Raw genomic sequence first — 18,226 nt, forward strand, 5'->3', positions numbered from 1 at the left:
TGTCAGCAACTTCTTTGGCGTTTTGCTTTAATTTTTGAAGTTCTCATTGCATGAAATACAGAGAATAAAATGGCGATGAACAATTAGCGTGGTAATACTTATGAATCGTACTCAAGCCGTTTTGGAAAATTCTCCTTTCGAGAAACCGCTACGATATTCCTAATTTCTGTAAAATTAAATCTGTTTAGAATTCCTTTTAGGACATTCGCGTGAATCGTCGCGTGGCTGGCGTCGACCAAAGGTCCTCAGCGGGGCCTTGATTGATCATTGATAAGAACAACCTGACATTATGCACATATTTTTTTAACAGAGGAAAACTTCCCTTGCCCCCCCTTTTCCTACGCCGGTGATTACAAAGTTTGTGCGTCGGAAGATCTATGCCCTCCAGTTCTCAATGAACATAGCTGATGACTATCCAAGGAGTTTTACCTTTTTTAAAGACCGGTTTCTTGACTTCTTTTTTTATTCTTCTCGTCTCTCGTACAGATGCAACACGGTGGGCAAGAGGTCAGTCGTTAGTTCGCAGCATATTCTCCAGGTGGCGTTGCGGGCGCCGTAGAAAGTAGACCAAGCGGGTGTTTTCAAGCCTTGGAGGTTCCGCGTTTTTACCTTGGTGCTCGTGAAAGATCAAACGAAATCCTAACGGTGCAAGGGAAGGTGCGTCTGGTGTTGTCCTCTCGTAAGCCGTGTGGGAACTGATCACCTCACGTAATGTCCAGTTAGAAAAGACGGAAGGAGAAACAATTGTCAGTGGTGTGAGTGTGTCGCGGCTGTGTGACTCAGATTCAGTTCGAGTGGTACCGTAAACATATAAAAAGTGATATTGCCAATATTTCTTAGTTTTGTACAAGGGGGAAAATGATCGTGTGGTGCTTGGGTGTTTAAAAAACTCACCTTACTTGGAATATTAGGACCAACCTTGAGTAAGGTAAGTGTAAAAAAAATAGCAATTTTCATCCATGATTTGTTTGGCATGTTGATTTCAGGAACGCACATCACATAAAAATATATCGGAGTAATGTGACCAGATTTTTAAAACAAAAACGGGGTATTTTTATATATTTTCGTGAGGAAAAACGGAACACAGTGAGAAGTCAAAATGTGCACATTTTAATTAAATACTTATGTTTGGGAAACTAATTAAATATATAAATAATGCCGTGAAAATAACACAAAGCAAGGAAAGTCGGCACAATCGCTTCTTATGATCGTTCATAACTGAAGCTGTGCAGACCTCTGATATAAATCGCGCTGTAGCCAGATGTGAATGACAATGTTACTATCAGGCCCGTGTCCAGGATTTCTTTTAGGGAGGGGCCAGATCCGAAAAGTGTTTACATTTATTGATATATATATATATATATATATATATATATATATATATATATATATATATATATATATATATATATATATATGAGAAAGAGAGTACAATATAGTTTAAATGTTTTTCTAAGCTTTAGATTTTATTTAATTATTGCTTTCTGTTAATAAGTATCAATAAGATTTCATATCAGTCTTGAATTCGTGAATTATCTTTATTTTGTATATGTTGCTAAGGCCCGTATCCAGGATTTCATTAAGAGGAAGTGGGTAGACCCGAATATATGGAAAAAAGGGATTGAACTAGGTTATTTTTGCGTTGCTTTTCTGTCAAGTTTTTCTAATCGTGACGACAATGATGAAATTGATGAAGGAACACAGTCAGAAAGAACACCTATGCCCATGCTGAGATTCAAAATAGGAACACTGGCTTCGCAGCGTGCTTTGCTAATTGCTAAGCACTCTGCCACAGTGATCGTAGAAATGCTGTTGGAGTATAAGATGCGACCACCAATGGCAATATTACAGCTAGGGATCAACGTACAATTGTAGAGTTGCAACTTATGGTCAAAAGTAACAGAAAAAATTTAACTCACCGATGCACCCTTCCCCCTCATCCCAACAATCGGCCACACAGTTGCTTACAGACTAACTAATGTGTCACAATGCCTAGAGCTTACAGTGCTTATTGCTTACATTCAATTCTCCAAAGTATTCAAATAGTTCTGTGTTCCGCAAATTAACATGTTTTTAAATTTTCTAATATTTTTCTTTTAATTGAAAAGTTTATTCTATGTTTAGAATTTTTTATTACAATAAAGAACATGTCTAAATGTGAGTTAATATAAAAAAATATATTTTTTCGCATCACTGTCCTGACTAAATCGCTAAATCGGACGTCTGGTAGCCTTGTATCAAGGATTATAAAACTAAAGCTACCCAATATTGGAGACAACAGATTTCTACACAAAAAATATTTAATATGAAATTTAAATATTTCATGGTTCGGGGGGGGGGGGGCATGGCCCCCATGGCTCCTCCCCTGGGGACGGGCCTGGTTACTATGCCATAGTTCATGGTAATAGTGGAGAAGGTGTATTGTTGAAGTAATTCTATGCCGATAAATCAGTGTTACAAGAGAGGAACATTTTGGCGTCCCGTAAGAATATCGGGTGTAATCGAACCTTTTACCTTCATTAACTGATAGACCCTTTTCTTACCAATACAAAAGCATGTATTGGTCGAAATTGGAGCGTGTTGAAAGATCAGTTTGTTCATGTCTCTTTAAACAGTGCTACCAACAGATGGAGAAATGACCTGGGTGCGTGAGGGCATGCAGACATAGGCGTAACTTGGGAAGACAACGGGGTGGACTCGCCCCTTTCCCCCAAATTTTCATTTTATTTTTTTTAAAGTTTGCAACTTAAGAGCATTTTCTGTCAGCTTCTTTGGATCTTAAGTTCATGTTCTGCCCCCTCTCTCCCTCAAGCTAGGCATCAAGTTACGCTGCTGGATACGGAGCTTAGAATGAGGATGCAGTGAGATTTCCTCGGGAAAATAAAATCGCGATTTTAATATTTAACATACATAGCGACTCAGCTTATTAGGACAGTAAAACTTCTAAATAACATATCCCAATTCGCCGGCCGAAGTACTACACGAGCGAATATGGGGAAATTACTTCTTAATAAGGGACGCGTACACAACACTATCCCCCCACCGATTTAAAACTTCCGAACAACGGACGACCGTGAGAAAAAAAACAGTATTCCAATAGCCAAGAGGGGCGAGATTTCTTGGTTGCGCAGTGATTGTTATGATTGGATGGCGACCAGACATGTTTATTTATATTTCGGCCTTGAGGAGCACCTGATTGTTGGTTCATTGTTTTAAAATTCAGACTGTTATCTTCTTGTGAAGTGCGTGGCACGTGTGTGAGGTTGGCAGTGGCAAACATGCAACAAACATTCTTACGTTCCCCATTGTAGAGAAGTTCCACTATTATTATTTCTTGTTTTCAATAAGGTTACACTCAGCCAGGATTTAGGGGGAAGCTAGGGGCACAATCGCCTGCAACCATCTGATTGATTGATTGATTTGGTGTTTTAAGTCCACTTTATGAACAGTAAGGCTAATCCGAACCACTTGTGCCTCCACCGGGTATTGAACCCGGGACCCCTTGATTACAAGGCGACAACGCTACCACTGCGCCATCGGGAGACCCAGTGGCGTCGCTAGGCCATCTGCTTTGTAGGCCATACTTCATTAAAACACCTATTCTGGTCACCGAAAACACTACCTGGAAATCTGGAAAGAAACGGTTGTTTAGGCCCTTCGCATTTACTGCCTAAATCTGAAGTGATGAAGCTCTCGACTTCTTTTGTAGATGAACTTGGAGTGGGAGGACATGTTTCCGATTCAGCTGGTGCAGTTGAAGCAGGTACCTTATCTTCATCGAGACACTCTGTGGCTGTGCTGCATTCGCTTAAAGCTTCCGATTTCAGGCGCTTACTTCGAATAATAAATTTGTCCATTGTTGTACGAACAACAGTAAATGTCGCAAAAAGCTTTGATAACAAACACACAATATCACAAACTCCGTAACACAAAACGCACCACTACCGTTTCCTCGCGTAGCAACCGTTGTGAAAATAGAACAAATGACGGCGATCGTTTGCACTGTTGCCAGCTAAAGACATGACGTGTCAAATGTAAGATCGTGGTTTAAAAGAAACTATGTCACAACGAAACGATTCTTTCCCAGAATATGTATCTAGAGGTATGTTCCTGCAGTAACAATTGTTCAAATATGTTTTCTCGAAAAAATGTATGTAATAATACGTAGCTAAAAATTGGGGGAGCTTATCGAGGGATTGGGGGGGCTGAAGCCCCCCAAAAGGACCTAGCGACGCCACCATTGCAACCATTTGCAAAAGGGCCACTCACTGGGGAAAATCACTTTGAAAAAATATTTAGAATGTAAAAATGTTCAAAAATGGAACTAACCATCTGATGTAACTTGACCTGAAAATTATAACTAACATTGTGCAGCCCAGGGCTTCTATGCACGTAAATCCAAGCCTGTTTAAACTTATGCTTAGACTCCCACGTGATTGTTTTTGCATAATATATGCCTGTAATATACGGAGATTTCTACTTCTTACACAGTTAAAAAAACAATGATAATGCTTACCGAATATACTGATACTGTGTAACTGATTTATGTGGGCTTGATTGAGTGATTTGGTGTTTTAAGTCCACTTTATACACAGTAAGGATAATTGGGACTGGACCTACAGTTTAAAGTGGGATCCGAACCCCAATGTGCTTCCACCGGGTATCGAACCCGGGACCCCTTGATTACAAGGAAACGACGCTATCACTGCGCCATCGGGGAGGCCGATTAATGTAGGCGTCTAACTATATAGAACGAGAAGATATTATTGTTAAATTTATTTTTGAATAGTAGTAAAAAGCGATAGTTATATTACACAATTAGTTGTCGTTATAAAACAATTTGAGCATATTTATTGCTACCATATCGCATAATTGCAAGACGTAATAAACTTACTTTCACATATATATCATTTATTTTTTTATTCTTGCCAGCGAAATTCTCGAATTCGGATCCCAACCTGAACATGGATGTTACTTGCGAGTGTCCCTTCATCAATGCCATCTAATCTTCACTAATTTTCATCGTGGACGAAAAGTTACAGAAGAGCAACGATAAAAAAATGCAAATAATTATTTTTGTTTCGTCGCGACTAGCCAAAAGAGTCAGAACAACGACATAAAATAAACTAAATCAATCTACTCGTATCAAATCAAACTTATTTTTGTTATTAGGTCTACTAATATTAGGCTACTATTGATATGAAAACTGAGGGATCGACAGAGGGTGCTGGCGTGAATGCAAGGATTGCACAAGCACCTTGATTAACAACCGAGATATGTTTCCAACGAACTCTGCGGGGAATAATTCCGTAAAAGCTGAATTTTGGTCTGGTTTTAGACACTACTAGGAGTGCAAAATTCCATAAATCCCCGCCCCTCCTTCTGGTGCCCCCCCCCCCCCAGTGCACACCCAAACTTCGTAACCCTCAGTTCCTGACCTATATCTCCGTGATAATGGTCATAAGCAGATCATATTTTATTAATCTTACTTACTCATTATAGTATGGGGTGCAAAATAATCTGTTTCAGATTTCGCTAATATCAGTGGTTGTGCCGTAATTTTTTTGAAAAATATTTTTTCTAGTACTTCTATCATTAACAACTTCCAGTCACCTATTTATTGAAAACTTCCAGAAAAATAATTTTTAAAGACAGTACGAAATCTCAATTTATTCAATTATTCCAGATATGAAACCTTATTGAACCGGGCTACCTCTTCTCCTAAGGGTACGTTTTCCTGAAGTGTCGCCCGACGCAGGCGGCTGCGACCACGCACGCCTAATGACCTTGAAACACTTCCTACTGTTTCAAGCGCATGTGTTTTCCTATAGTGCGAGTCAAATCTCCTGCATATGGCATTGAACCGCAGAACAGCACAAGCGAATCACAGACGTGCGGCGTTGCCGTGCTCTCCGTGACAAGACGTTTCGCTCAACCACGCTGTCTATTTTCCGTGTGAGATTTCGACATGGCACCGCTGCAGTACGCTGCTATTGGCTATCGCCATATGCAGGAGATATGACGCGCACTCTAGCTGCGTCTTTTTCCCCAACAGTTCTCGTCTGCGTTAGGTAACACTTCTACCTTAACAGACGCCGGAGAGAATAAACGAAGGATTCAACTTTGCCGTACAATAAGACTGTGCACTTTTTTTTCCCCACGTGCAAACGTCATTATTGGTAGGTTCTGAATAGCAACACCATGTTGAAATTTCTTTCACTTTTATCTGCACACACTAACTACGTTCAAACTAAGTTAATATTCCGCCTAGTCACCACGCAATTGCGACTGTGGTGCTGATCTGATATCTTGTTGCGATTCATGACCTACCAATGATGACGTTGCATGTAACAAAGAATATCTGCACAGTTGGGCTAGGCCATCGTGTAATCTAACTCATTTCGATCGAGTCAAAGGTAAAAAGTGGAAAGTGATGTTTGCCTGATACGTGGGCGTTACAAGATGCATTTCCATCCGTCCTCAATTTGTTTTGCATTCTTAGGACAGCTACCAGTCGCATGTAGGATGTATCTGCTGCGAACAGCGTCCTTTTAGATAAATCACGGATTTCAGCGCAGGAAAAAATTCAGTGGGGCAGGATTTGCTACCACTGAGTTGATCACGAATGGAAACTTGCGGAACCTATATTTGGTGGTTAGGTTCGATCAAACCACTCATTCGAGTTGGATGAGGCGAATTCTTAATGAACTTGCAAATTCTACAAGATAGAAGTTTGCACGACTTACCTGCATACTATGTCTCGAACGAGGTGTGTTAGTTTTTATTACCATGTGCAGAAAAAAGGTGACAGGGTACGTTCTAAGGCTACTTACGATTATTTTCCCATCATATCAGCAGAGGCGGTCATCAGGAGATGCGGCGATGACCAAGCAAAATAATAAAAATATTGCATTTTATATATTTTAGAGAAGCAGTAAAAATAATGTCAGAATACTCGCATATTTGTGCAAATTAAGCCAAGCGACAGCATGAAACAGCTCGAAATACGCAAGACATTCGCCAATCTTAGCGCATCGAAATGAGGCCCCAGTACTAGCCTTCTCGCCGAACCCTCCCGCCAAGTTTCCTATTGCTCATCGCACAATGGTTCGAATCTCTGGTCCGGTGCCGAGAACAATCGAACGCTTCCGAACAGGCAGACAGGTCCAACGACCTGCACTATCCCCCACTCTTGAAGGTCTGGGTCATAACAGACCCTTTTTTCAGCCCCATCCCCATGTTTACAGCCACGGCAGGGTTTGTCTGGGGTCATCAAGATTCTTCCGAGTGTCCAGTGGCGTGCTCAAGGAGGGGTGGTGAGGATCATAATTCTGTTTAGGCTCAATATTCTTTGAAAAAAGAAGAAGAAAGAAAAGGCAGAAAAGATGGCAAAATGAGGACTTCAGGAATGTCTAGTAAAAAGTACACGTGACCCCCCCCCGTCTTCGAACATCCTGGGCACACCACTCAAATGTCTGCTATTTCCACTTGGTAAGAGGAAAAGCACACATTGAACGATATGAATCTGCTTTTCTTTATCAAAACAACAATTGGCGGCGAACCATAAAGGTTCTTCTTACCTTTAAACGCGACAATTGAGATGTTTGCATTTCAGTTTCCATCATATTTAATAATTCTCGTCGTATGTGTCTCTTGTAGTCGTAAGGTCTGTGGCATGAGCTTTTACATTGAATTGGCAATGACCTTGGCGTTTGTGGCAGATAAATATTGTGCCCCCCCCCCCCCCCTCCGTTGAAAGATCAACCATGATGTTTGGCAAATCTTTCTATGACTACGTAAAAATGTCACGCTTCGCCACTGCTTATCAGGCATTCAACGTCCTTTTCTTTAGAAATAGACCCAAAAGAGCGAATGCAACTCCCACAATTCCCTCGTATAGTGGAATTCAAAACCAAGGGCTGTGGCGTTTATTGCTTAGATAATATTGTTGAATTTCCTAAAGTAAGCAATGTAATATTACGCAATATATAGAAGTTTCACTTGCCTGAAGACTATTGGGCATAAAAATAATAGTGAACAATCAGAGATAAACAATTGTACTTGGAGAGTATGTTGAGGATATGAATGGAATAAGCCTCAGATACAATATATCCTCATGTTTAGTGTTTTTTCCCCCTATTTCTAGCTATTAAAACCCGAACATTGCTGCCCTGTGCGTTGAAAAGTATTTGGCTTCACGAAGGCTTCGTGAGTAGCCTACAACTGAAACATTGCAATTTAAAAATAAATCAAGGTTGTTTTACTAACAATTGAATTGTATTTTGCACCATCTTGTTAACTTGAATATTACATCATTTTGACAATAGCCCGCTATTAAATGAAGGACTCGGGTGTAAAACATGGAAAATAACATTTTGGTCATTTTTGAGTTGCAAAGTAAAATGTGCCATCCTTCAATGTTCGAGTGAAATTGCCATGTCATAAAATTTATGTTGGACTCAGTGAAGCCTTCTGAAATTAGTAAACACAACACGAAAACAATTTATCTACAGCATAGCTTCTAATAACCTTTTTTGCTTAATGAACACAGAAATGACCAAAATGTCACTTACCATGTTTTACACCGGAGCCCTTCAAATGTCAACACATTACGTAAATATAGGATTTGCTTGAAAAACAGAGCGTGTGCACGTGGACAGAGATTTGAGTGAATCTTGAGCTTGCGTTCTTTCATTTTTGAAAAGTAGCAAAAATGTTCCTTTTTTCTTATAGTTGGGAAAATATGGCGTTTATGTCGAAGAAAGAGAAACATGAAATTTGATGTCAGAGATTTATTCCCTGCTTCAACATCGATACTCCCTTAAAGTCACAAAATGCGTCAAATTAATTTCTTCCACATGGAAACTTTTTTCGTGCACACTGTTGATGAAGACATATAAAATTGGCATTAATATATACCCGGTAATAACTTTCAAACGAATGGAAATCAGTAAAAATATTACGAATGAAAGCTTTCCAAAATTGTGTATTATAATCTTCTTTCCTTGCGGTATATATTTAAACATTAGACGTCAGTTGTTCGTCAACATACTGAAGCGAAATTCCATCAGTTGAACAGAGCTTAAGTACAACATTGTGCTTACTATGGCCCATGTAACATTTGGTGAACCGTAGTTACCTATTACAACAATAAGTGTGATACGTTGTAAAACATTCCATAAACGCCCATCTGGCTGTGCCTTCGCGATAGAACGATGCGATAAGTACAAGTAGCTTTCTGCAAACGCCTTATAATTATCAGTCATTTATCAAGTCAGCAATAGAATATACTTTGAGCATAACCAATGGCTTACTCTTTTCGTTCGTTTTTGTCTTGTTTCGTGCCCATGCATCAAGGCACTCTAGGGAAACGAAAGAGAAGATCATTGAACTTTGGTTGGCCAAAAAATCACAAGGAAATGGAAGGCACATGCAGAAAAACACTGCATGTCTGAGAGAGTGTTTTAGGTGAGGTTTAAAGTTTAAAGACCGCTTAATAAATTGACAAACGTAAGTGGCATTCGCAAGTTCTAGCAAAATGAGCAATGTGCGGCTTAAAATGTTTTGCATTTTGTCAATTTGTAACTTCAGTTAACCAAGAAACATGCATACAGGTGAGACTGAGGAGCATTGAACGGTTATTGATTTAAACAGATTATGTCACATTGCAGGCACGAGTGGTACTGAAAAATATATGATCAAAACCATGCAATTATGAGTCAAAGGGAGCAGTATATTAGTAAGGAAAACATCTAATCGTGTAACTTTGCAGCTAAACTTTTCGCACCATCCGCATGGTGGCACTAGTGCTTTCGGCATTACCTTTCGGAAGCAAAGTGACCTATCCTATTACAGATTCTGTAACTTGAAAATCTGCTATCACATGTTGTTGTCGGGCAATCTCATTGAATGTTCCTGTGTTCACCTGCTTTAAGCAAGCTAGTTTTCCTTAGAAATTAGATATAGTGCAAAGACGAGACTCAAAATCTAAACTCTCGTCTCCAGTCCCCTGAATAGCAGATACTTATTACAAGAAACTAAAACATACTTTCTTTGCACATTAAAAATACACATAGGTCTATCATATGTGTAACTAACCACACTGCCTTTATAATATCGAAAGGAGATCTTTGTCCCATATTGATTTTACAGACATGGCATTGCCTGGACAAGACAAGACCGACCCTTGTCTCGGTACCACCTCTTTTAGAAATCAACAAACGTGAGTTCAGCATAATTTTTAAAAAAAATACTGTTCCGCACCCAAATATTTACATTACTTTTTGAAGGCACCAAACGACAAAGATGACGATGTATCCGTATCCGTATGTGACGACCGTAGATATTTCAATTCAATTTATATCTATTGTATGCAGTGTGAATAAAATACCAAATATCACATGATCTGTCGATTTGTTAGCAAATGTAACAACTGTAGAAATAAGTTATTGTTTATGCAGAATCGGCCTTTAAGCATCGTCACATTCATGTTGCATTCTGTATCGTACCCAGAAGCCTTTGCGAAACTGACACCTGCGTGCTACTTATATGTCGATGACGATTCCATTGTCCTACAAATATTGACAGAGAATACATGTCTTCCTTCCAGCAGGATTGTTGTTTTAGCACCGATTGCGGAAGCAATAACGATGAAGCAAAAGGCCGTATTAAGGTTACTCACCTAGCAAATGTTTCCTTAATGGATTGCATCCAATTGCACAGAGGTGTTGTGTTAATCTTGTTGCTCTCTCTTCAGTATATCTATACTCACTTATATGTGTTTAAGTGTTTACTTAATGAATTGCTAAAGATAATATAAACAACATGAATTGCATGATATATGTCATTGAAATTAAGTTATGAAGTAAAAGAAAGTAATGAAGAAACCAAGAAAGAATTACAAAATCAACATTTCAACACATCACAGAGTCTTCAGAACGAAGCTTGACGGTTTTACATGTGCATGACCAGTACGAGCCTGGGGGCGTACGAATTTAGGGTTGCAAAATTGCAATATTTTATTGTGATCCCTTCATTTCCTTTGACTTAATATTATTTTCACTTCGTGCTATTTCAATGAATGGTTGTAGTCACAGGATTTTTTCGTAGGGGCTGAAATTGCAAATGCGCATATAACGTATCTGCGTTTGGGGGGGGGGGGGTACACTGTAAAATATTTCGTATAACCTTTCGTATAATTTTTAACCTTCCTTTTAAAGTTGCTCGAAGACAAAAATGGTAATTGTGGGTCATTTAATGGGAGTTTGCATTTAACTCTTTGGGTTTTCCCTAGTTCTTTACGCTTTTATTTGAAAATTTTGATTTTTCTCATAATTTCGGGAGGGGCTAGAGCCGCATCACGGCCACCCCACCCATTGCGCACGTCATTGACGTGACGGTGAAGGTAATGTTTTTCAGTGTGAAAATGCTACGGCAAGGTTAAAACTTCAGTGAAGTAACAGTTGCATTCTGCACTACATTGGTAGTGTCAAAACGATATAAAAACCTGAACATCGTTTTTTGAGATATCACAAAACCAATTATTCGGTTCTTGTTTTAAAACCCCATTTTGAGTTCCTCAGTTAACAATTTGCTTTATCTAAAATTCGCGCTATTAGAGTCAGAATCAAAGTCACAAGTAATATGCATATAGTGACCAGTACATTAAATATTATAAACTGTTAAAAAGTTACCATACACTGTCGGGCTACACGCAATAGCGTAACTAACACACTCTGCGCTCCCCCGCAATTTGAATCAATGTAATAACTGATTCGAAAGGTTAATACAACAGAAAATCTGTAAAATATTATACAGGGTGTCATTTTAATAGTGCCCACGGACCACAGATACGTATATAGGGCATCAAAACAGACAACTTTTCCCATTAACATTTTTATCGTTGGTGTGTCATTTTGGGACTACAGTCGTTCAAAAAAGCCCGTTTTGCCGCCTGTATGCTCGGAACTCAACATCACATCGGTGATGTAATTTTCTTGCGGTGCAGCAGTGCACGGTTGCAAAGAACACACAAATTTTGCGAAAAGTGGTAATATTTGATTTTGTCTCTTAGTCTACATGTCAAATTATTTGCAAATCTCGTTTCAAGATTGAAAGTCAGCGTTATCAGCTCATTTTCTTGCATGTCGTCTACCCTTTGATGACTTGAACTAGTCGGCTAATGAAGATTTTGTTCCAATGTGGTAATTCACTTTCTACTTTTCTAGTGATTAACATTTTTTTGTTTGCAGTTGTACGAGCATAAAAATATAAATTTGGTTGAAAATGTATTTTAACGCCGAAAGAAAAAACTTTTATGACCTATCGGTCTTTCCCGAAGATCGTGCCCCCCCCCCCCACCCCGCACCGCGAGGTCGCGGGGGTGTTATTTACACCACTGGCTACACGTGCTCTTGTGTACTACCAAAATAAATCGGATATTTTCACATCTACAGCTAAAAAGATGAAATGAACGTGATCTACATGCAAAGTTGTTTTTTTTTAATAAATAATTTGGAGGCTTTTTAAAATTATATTATAGTAAATTTTTTCTATAAGTCCCCCCCCCCCCCAAGGGCATCTCTGAAGTTCACTATGACTCAAGGAATGTAACTCACCAGTACAATGCTCTTTCATTGAGAAACACCCAATGCTGAGACTGGATGGGAGTTTCACGTCACGTACAATGTCATAAATTCTCCCCGGGTGGGTCCCCTGATGAAGTCCCGACTCACCTGTTCCAGCAGGAAGCTGCAATGCCCTCGGGATGAACCACTTGGCTTATGCCGACAACAAGATCCTTCTTGCTTGTCAAGGAGGCTTTGGGCGCAGCCTACTTATAATTGTAGCTCTGATCGAAATTTTTTAAACTGTCACACATACACACAAAAAATACGATTCGCATGAAGAGTCGTTCGCAAAAAAAGAGTTGTTCGACATGTACGGTCGTGAAACGGAACTCATATCAGAAAACGATTCATTTTATTGTAAACAACCTGTTCACAATCTGCAAAAGTAGTACGGCAAACGACCAGAAAGTACAAGGGTTGATGGGAAAGTAAGGTGCACCAAGCCTCAAGGTTGTAAATTATTTGAAGGTCGTTCGTTTTCTTGCGTCTGCCTCGAATTTATCAATTTGCGACATAGTCATTGTAATAGATAATGTTTTCACGTGATTATTGCAATGTAAATATAGTTATTCTAACTTATTTAAAAGCTTATTTCAACTTCTTTATTTGTGAAGTGAATGTTTATTTTAAAAACACTCTAAATTGAAGTTGTAATGCTTGCACGTATCACTATGGAAGAACAACCGGTCTCATTAGTTATAGGTACAAAATGAAAAACATAACTGTCCTATGGTTATTTAATATGTTTATTGGATATTCCCATCGCCGCAATTAATCTAGAAAAGTTGGATAAAAGGTATAAAGATGCTATTTGAAGCTGGTTTTATATTTGCTTACGTAGTGCTTTATTGTCTATTCTTTCAGTCTTAAAGTTGACGTCTATTCTTTCAACTTAGATGGCAGATTCTGTCGAAGTGCCACAATTGTTTGAAATCCTGATTCCTATACGTTTTTTTCTTGGTAGGCAACCTTATTTGATAAGACCAACCTAAAAAAAATCTAGAGAAGTAGTTTTCATTCTGAGAAATCAGGACTGTATGGGGGATGAGAACAAATTCCTCACGTCAAGGTTTGTTTCTAATTGATGATGAGATTTTCGACATTTCGGCGGACTGTTCAGCGCATATAAGCAAAGCTCTATTATTTTAATTTTTTAGCACTGGGAAAGCTAGTGCGACTCAGTTTAAAACAAATGTCTCAGGAAGTATGAAGTCACCACATTTATTGTTTAAAAAATAAGTTGGTACCAACCGTTTGCAGTCGATAGTCACTTTTCAAGTCACTCGAAAAATTTTCACTCTCACGACAAGGTTGTGAATTGTATGTTATTTTATGCATAATTTTGGTTAGTTCAACTATTACAGCTTATAGTTATAGTTTACATCTCCTCAAGGAGAGTTTCTCAAACTTTTGAACTCCACGATAATGTGAAATACTATCAGAATTCACAGAGCTATTATTTCTTGGCTTTCACTGCACCAGCTACAGATAAACTAATACCATGTCACATGTGAAAGACCTCAGAGTTCAACAAACTAACTCTAAACTCACAATACCGATGATTAATATGTCAACATTTTTAGACCAGAGTCATATATCTATGTGTTTCTTTAACTTGAGCTCATAATGTTCACTGAGCCACAATCCTGACTCGCTCTTCACATGTAATAGGATTAAAGTATCTGGAAGTTGTCCTACCATTTATCTTGTGGAGCTGAACTATATCTATATGTCAACAAGAGAGTTTGTGAAGGTATTTCACTTTTAGGCTGTATCCAACTTGTACTGTGACTTCCAGGTTAGCATATATGCCCTATGAACATTTGTCACTTGGTATAAAGTACCCAAACCAGTAATTAGCCTGCTCGAACATCACTTCTTGCACTGTCACTAAGACGTCCGACATTCCAAGCGATTTTTACATTCTGAAATGAATGGAATCGCTTCTTCTGAAGTTGAAGAATCTTGGGGAGCAAGTTTTTCAAGATGTTTCTTCCAATAGCTTCAGTTAATTAATAGAAGGGTGCTTCTGGGAGTTTCATGTATTACCATCTTGTGGTAGATCAGCTGATGCAGCGTGCATTGACACCTGATATGAGTTCAAAGGCATGGTAACTGCAGGTAAACAATAATAATAATAAAAAACTGGGCGTTTTCAGACAATTCCGATTTTCACAAGCCTCAACAATCATGCGAGCGATTTTATCTGATCAACCTACTTCATAATTTATGATATCCAACTATTTGGACCACATTTCTTCATGAAAACTACACTCATCCTCAATATCTGGATTGAAGAGAAACTCATAGTACGTTACAAAGTACAAAAACATCTAATATTTTCCTATGGATTAACTCCTGTCATAAATTTAATGAAAATAACGTAGTAATATGTTAGATAATGTAACATTTCTGAACTGTAGATTATCATATGAGTGTGTATTGGATGATATTTTTATTTACATATTTGTAACATTAGACTGTGACCTGAATTGAACAAAATACAGAGAGCATGAGTGATTTCAGGAATTTATTTGTACATACACTAAGTATAGTTTTTTAGACCTATCTTGGGCATGAATTCAAATTTTGTCATAATAGCAAACGAAGTTAGATTTACGTTTTCGCATGGAACGAAATTTTCTTCGTACAGATTTTTACAATATCGTGAACCAAATTCTCGCTCTAAAGAGTGGTTGAATGGATGACAAACAAAACTGAAAATTATATAATTTTATTGCGAACATCACCACTGCTTTTGTCTGTGTATATTTGTTTCAGAATATATCTTGCCGTATTATAAAATCTGACAATCATCCATCTTACGATAATTAACAAATCAAATGATAATGTTCCTTTGAATTCTATTACCTCTATATTTTTTGTATTAAAAAATACGAGATAATTTCTCGTTAAATTACGAATTGATGTTTTTGACGTTATCAATTAAAAACAGATTATCTATAACAAAGTAATTTTAAAATTAAATTAGTAACTTTTACACTTCTTTATTTGTTAGAATTATAGGCACGTTAGTACTTAGGCTATTTGGCCCCACGCTTAATTCGGCGGGGACGGTAAAAGCAAAGTTGAGAACACAGCCTTTGCAAGATAAAATACATAAATACGTAAAATGTATAATGTTTAAAACCCACTCAATACCTTTCTATGAAGCTAAGAGATCGACTCATTATCAAAACCAAAAAGACCCCGATATCTAAGGATTAAAACTGGCATACCTTTGATAAAAACCGAGGTTGTTAAGCTGCACCTTGCACATTGAAATACTCTCTACTACTATATATTAACAAATCTTAATTTGGCACATAAATTACATTATTATGTAACATATTATGTAATTAAAGTATTAATAAATTATTAATTTTATGTAATAAATATTATCAATACATATACAAGATATAATACAGAATCCATGCGAAGTTTATATGTAGCCTATCCTCCCCAAAAAAAACAGCCTGGGAAAGGTAATCCAGACTAGTATTGGGCGATATATCGTCCAGATGATATATCGCGATATTGAAAAAATATCGTCCAGGTGATATCAACTAGACGATATATCGTCACGATATTTTGGCGATATATATCGTGTAGGTGATATATCGTCACGATATCACCATATGGAAAAAATATTGTTTCGTGTATGTATATAGTATACATATATCGCGATATCAAATTTCCGATTTCGTCCATCCCTAATCCAGACGAAAGGTTGGGGAAGGGGGATTCATTTCTTTCCCTGAACTACTTCACAGGACCACATCTCAAGATCCTCCAAGAAGAAACTGCAGGGAGCATGCCAGTATGGATGAGGTGGAAACCAGTAAAGCTACGTCAACGCCCTCTATGAATCTGCACACAACATTGCCTCCAACGGTGGGAGTTGCAAAAGAATATGGCGTCGTCAGGAACATGCAAATGGGCTCCCCGTGAGATCACTGGGCTCACCCGAATCGCAATCTGGGTAGGTGGTTGGGTTACCCACTGATAACATCACGACAAGCATTACTTTGCATACAATGATGGGCTTGAAATTTGCGAGCAAGTGAAAGGAACAGTGTGCAAGTATTTAGCCATTGATGAAATGGGGTTAAAGCTCGATTGTGAAGACTTGCCTTTGCCTGTCTTAGAGCAGTCCTTGGTTCGATTCCCAGTGGCAAAACGCTTCAGTGGTCCAATCTAATTTCAACTTTGGTTTTGCCGACCTTCGTGGCATAGTGGTTAGCACAGCGCGCTACGACGTCAGAAGTTCAGGTTCGGATCCCGGCCTGAGCATGGCCGGGTGTTTTTAGCGAGTATTTCTTCAACAATTTAATTACATCGCGATTTGCCAAAAGTGGCAGAAAAGTGAAATAAAACCAATGAATGAAGTTTCGGCACGAATTTGATAACTAACAAACTCAATGGCATTTCTAAACACGAAGGTTTCTTAGGGCTTCCCCGACGGCGTAGTGGTAACGTCGTCACCTTGTAATCAGGTCTCCCTGGTTCGATACCTGGTGGAGGCACATTGCATAGTGGTTCGGATCCCACTTTAAACTGTAGGTACCGATTACCCTATCTGTGCATAAAGTGGACTTAAAACGAAAATTCAATTGAAACGAAAGTTTCTTGCAGCAGCACCACACGCCTTGCAAGAGCATTGCCACTACAACATTGGGACGCGCTATATACTACGTATATAAAATCGGTTCCAGGATTTCAGGCCTAAATATGACCCTGATAGTAGCTTTCCGACACAGAAACTGCAATACAATAACACCAACGGCAAAGACCAAATTATCTTGTCTACTTCAAATTTTCAACGCGGAAACTAGCCCCCCCATCCCTTTCCGCACTTTCGAACAAATCCAGTCTCCTTCTGGACACCTGCTAGTTCATGCAGCAAAAACAGTAATTGCAACCGTTTTCAAGGAAAATACTGCTGTGAAGCCCCAAATGCACTTCTCCGGAAGTCTTCATGTCAATAACTGTCACCTGCTTTACAAAGCTTTCAACAATGGTGCAAAGTGAACGAAAGTGGGACAACAATCGCCATAGGATGGTCGCCGTGCATAATTCGCACATCGTTCTGTTCCCGCATACATTAGCACTTGCTATTGTTCGTCTCTTCTACAACGTGCCACATGCGAGCATTTGCTTCGAAATGAGATTAGCTCTTCGCGTCGAACATGAAGGACGTTATTTTGCCTCTTAACGTGCCATAAGAGTTTTTCCCATGCAGGTACTCGCTTCCAAAGTTATGCGAAAGTCTTCTTAGGCAAATAATGGAGATACAAAAAAGAAAAGAAAGCATTTCAAACATCATATCCGGAAACCGAGATAGCGTTTCTCGTCTGTTTGTCATTAAAACGTATGGAGGTTCCTAAAAACACATACAAAACTGGAATTCTTTGTTAATGTTGGGGCACATTGTCAATTGCCGAGTTCAAGCCGTCCAAATATTGTGTTGTGTTGAGGTTTATGTCAGTGACGTATTGGAGGTGTTTAAAACTTGTTCTTCAGAAGTTCATTCTAAGGTTGGACCAACAGCAGTGGCGGCGATTAGGCGGTGCGTGGGGGAAAGTTGCGTCCCCACT

General features: G+C 38.7%; 1 protein-coding gene across 2 annotated transcripts in view; it reads left to right on the forward strand.

The window, feature by feature from the left end:
* The first annotated feature begins 549 nt into the window (after positions 1-549).
* Positions 550-18,226, forward strand: part of LOC146002416 (uncharacterized) — a 167,531-nt gene continuing 149,854 nt past the window's right edge. For both annotated transcript variants that reach the window (XR_014443703.1, XM_083140238.1), the window contains exon 1: positions 550-928. The gene's annotated coding sequence lies outside the window, so the exon portion shown is untranslated. The remainder of the gene's footprint in view (positions 929-18,226) is intronic.

The sequence above is a fragment of the Lepisma saccharinum genome, chromosome 18 (assembly GCF_977018435.1).
Source record: "Lepisma saccharinum chromosome 18, izLepSacc3.1, whole genome shotgun sequence".
In the NCBI taxonomy this organism is placed as follows: domain Eukaryota; kingdom Metazoa; phylum Arthropoda; class Insecta; order Zygentoma; family Lepismatidae; genus Lepisma; species Lepisma saccharinum.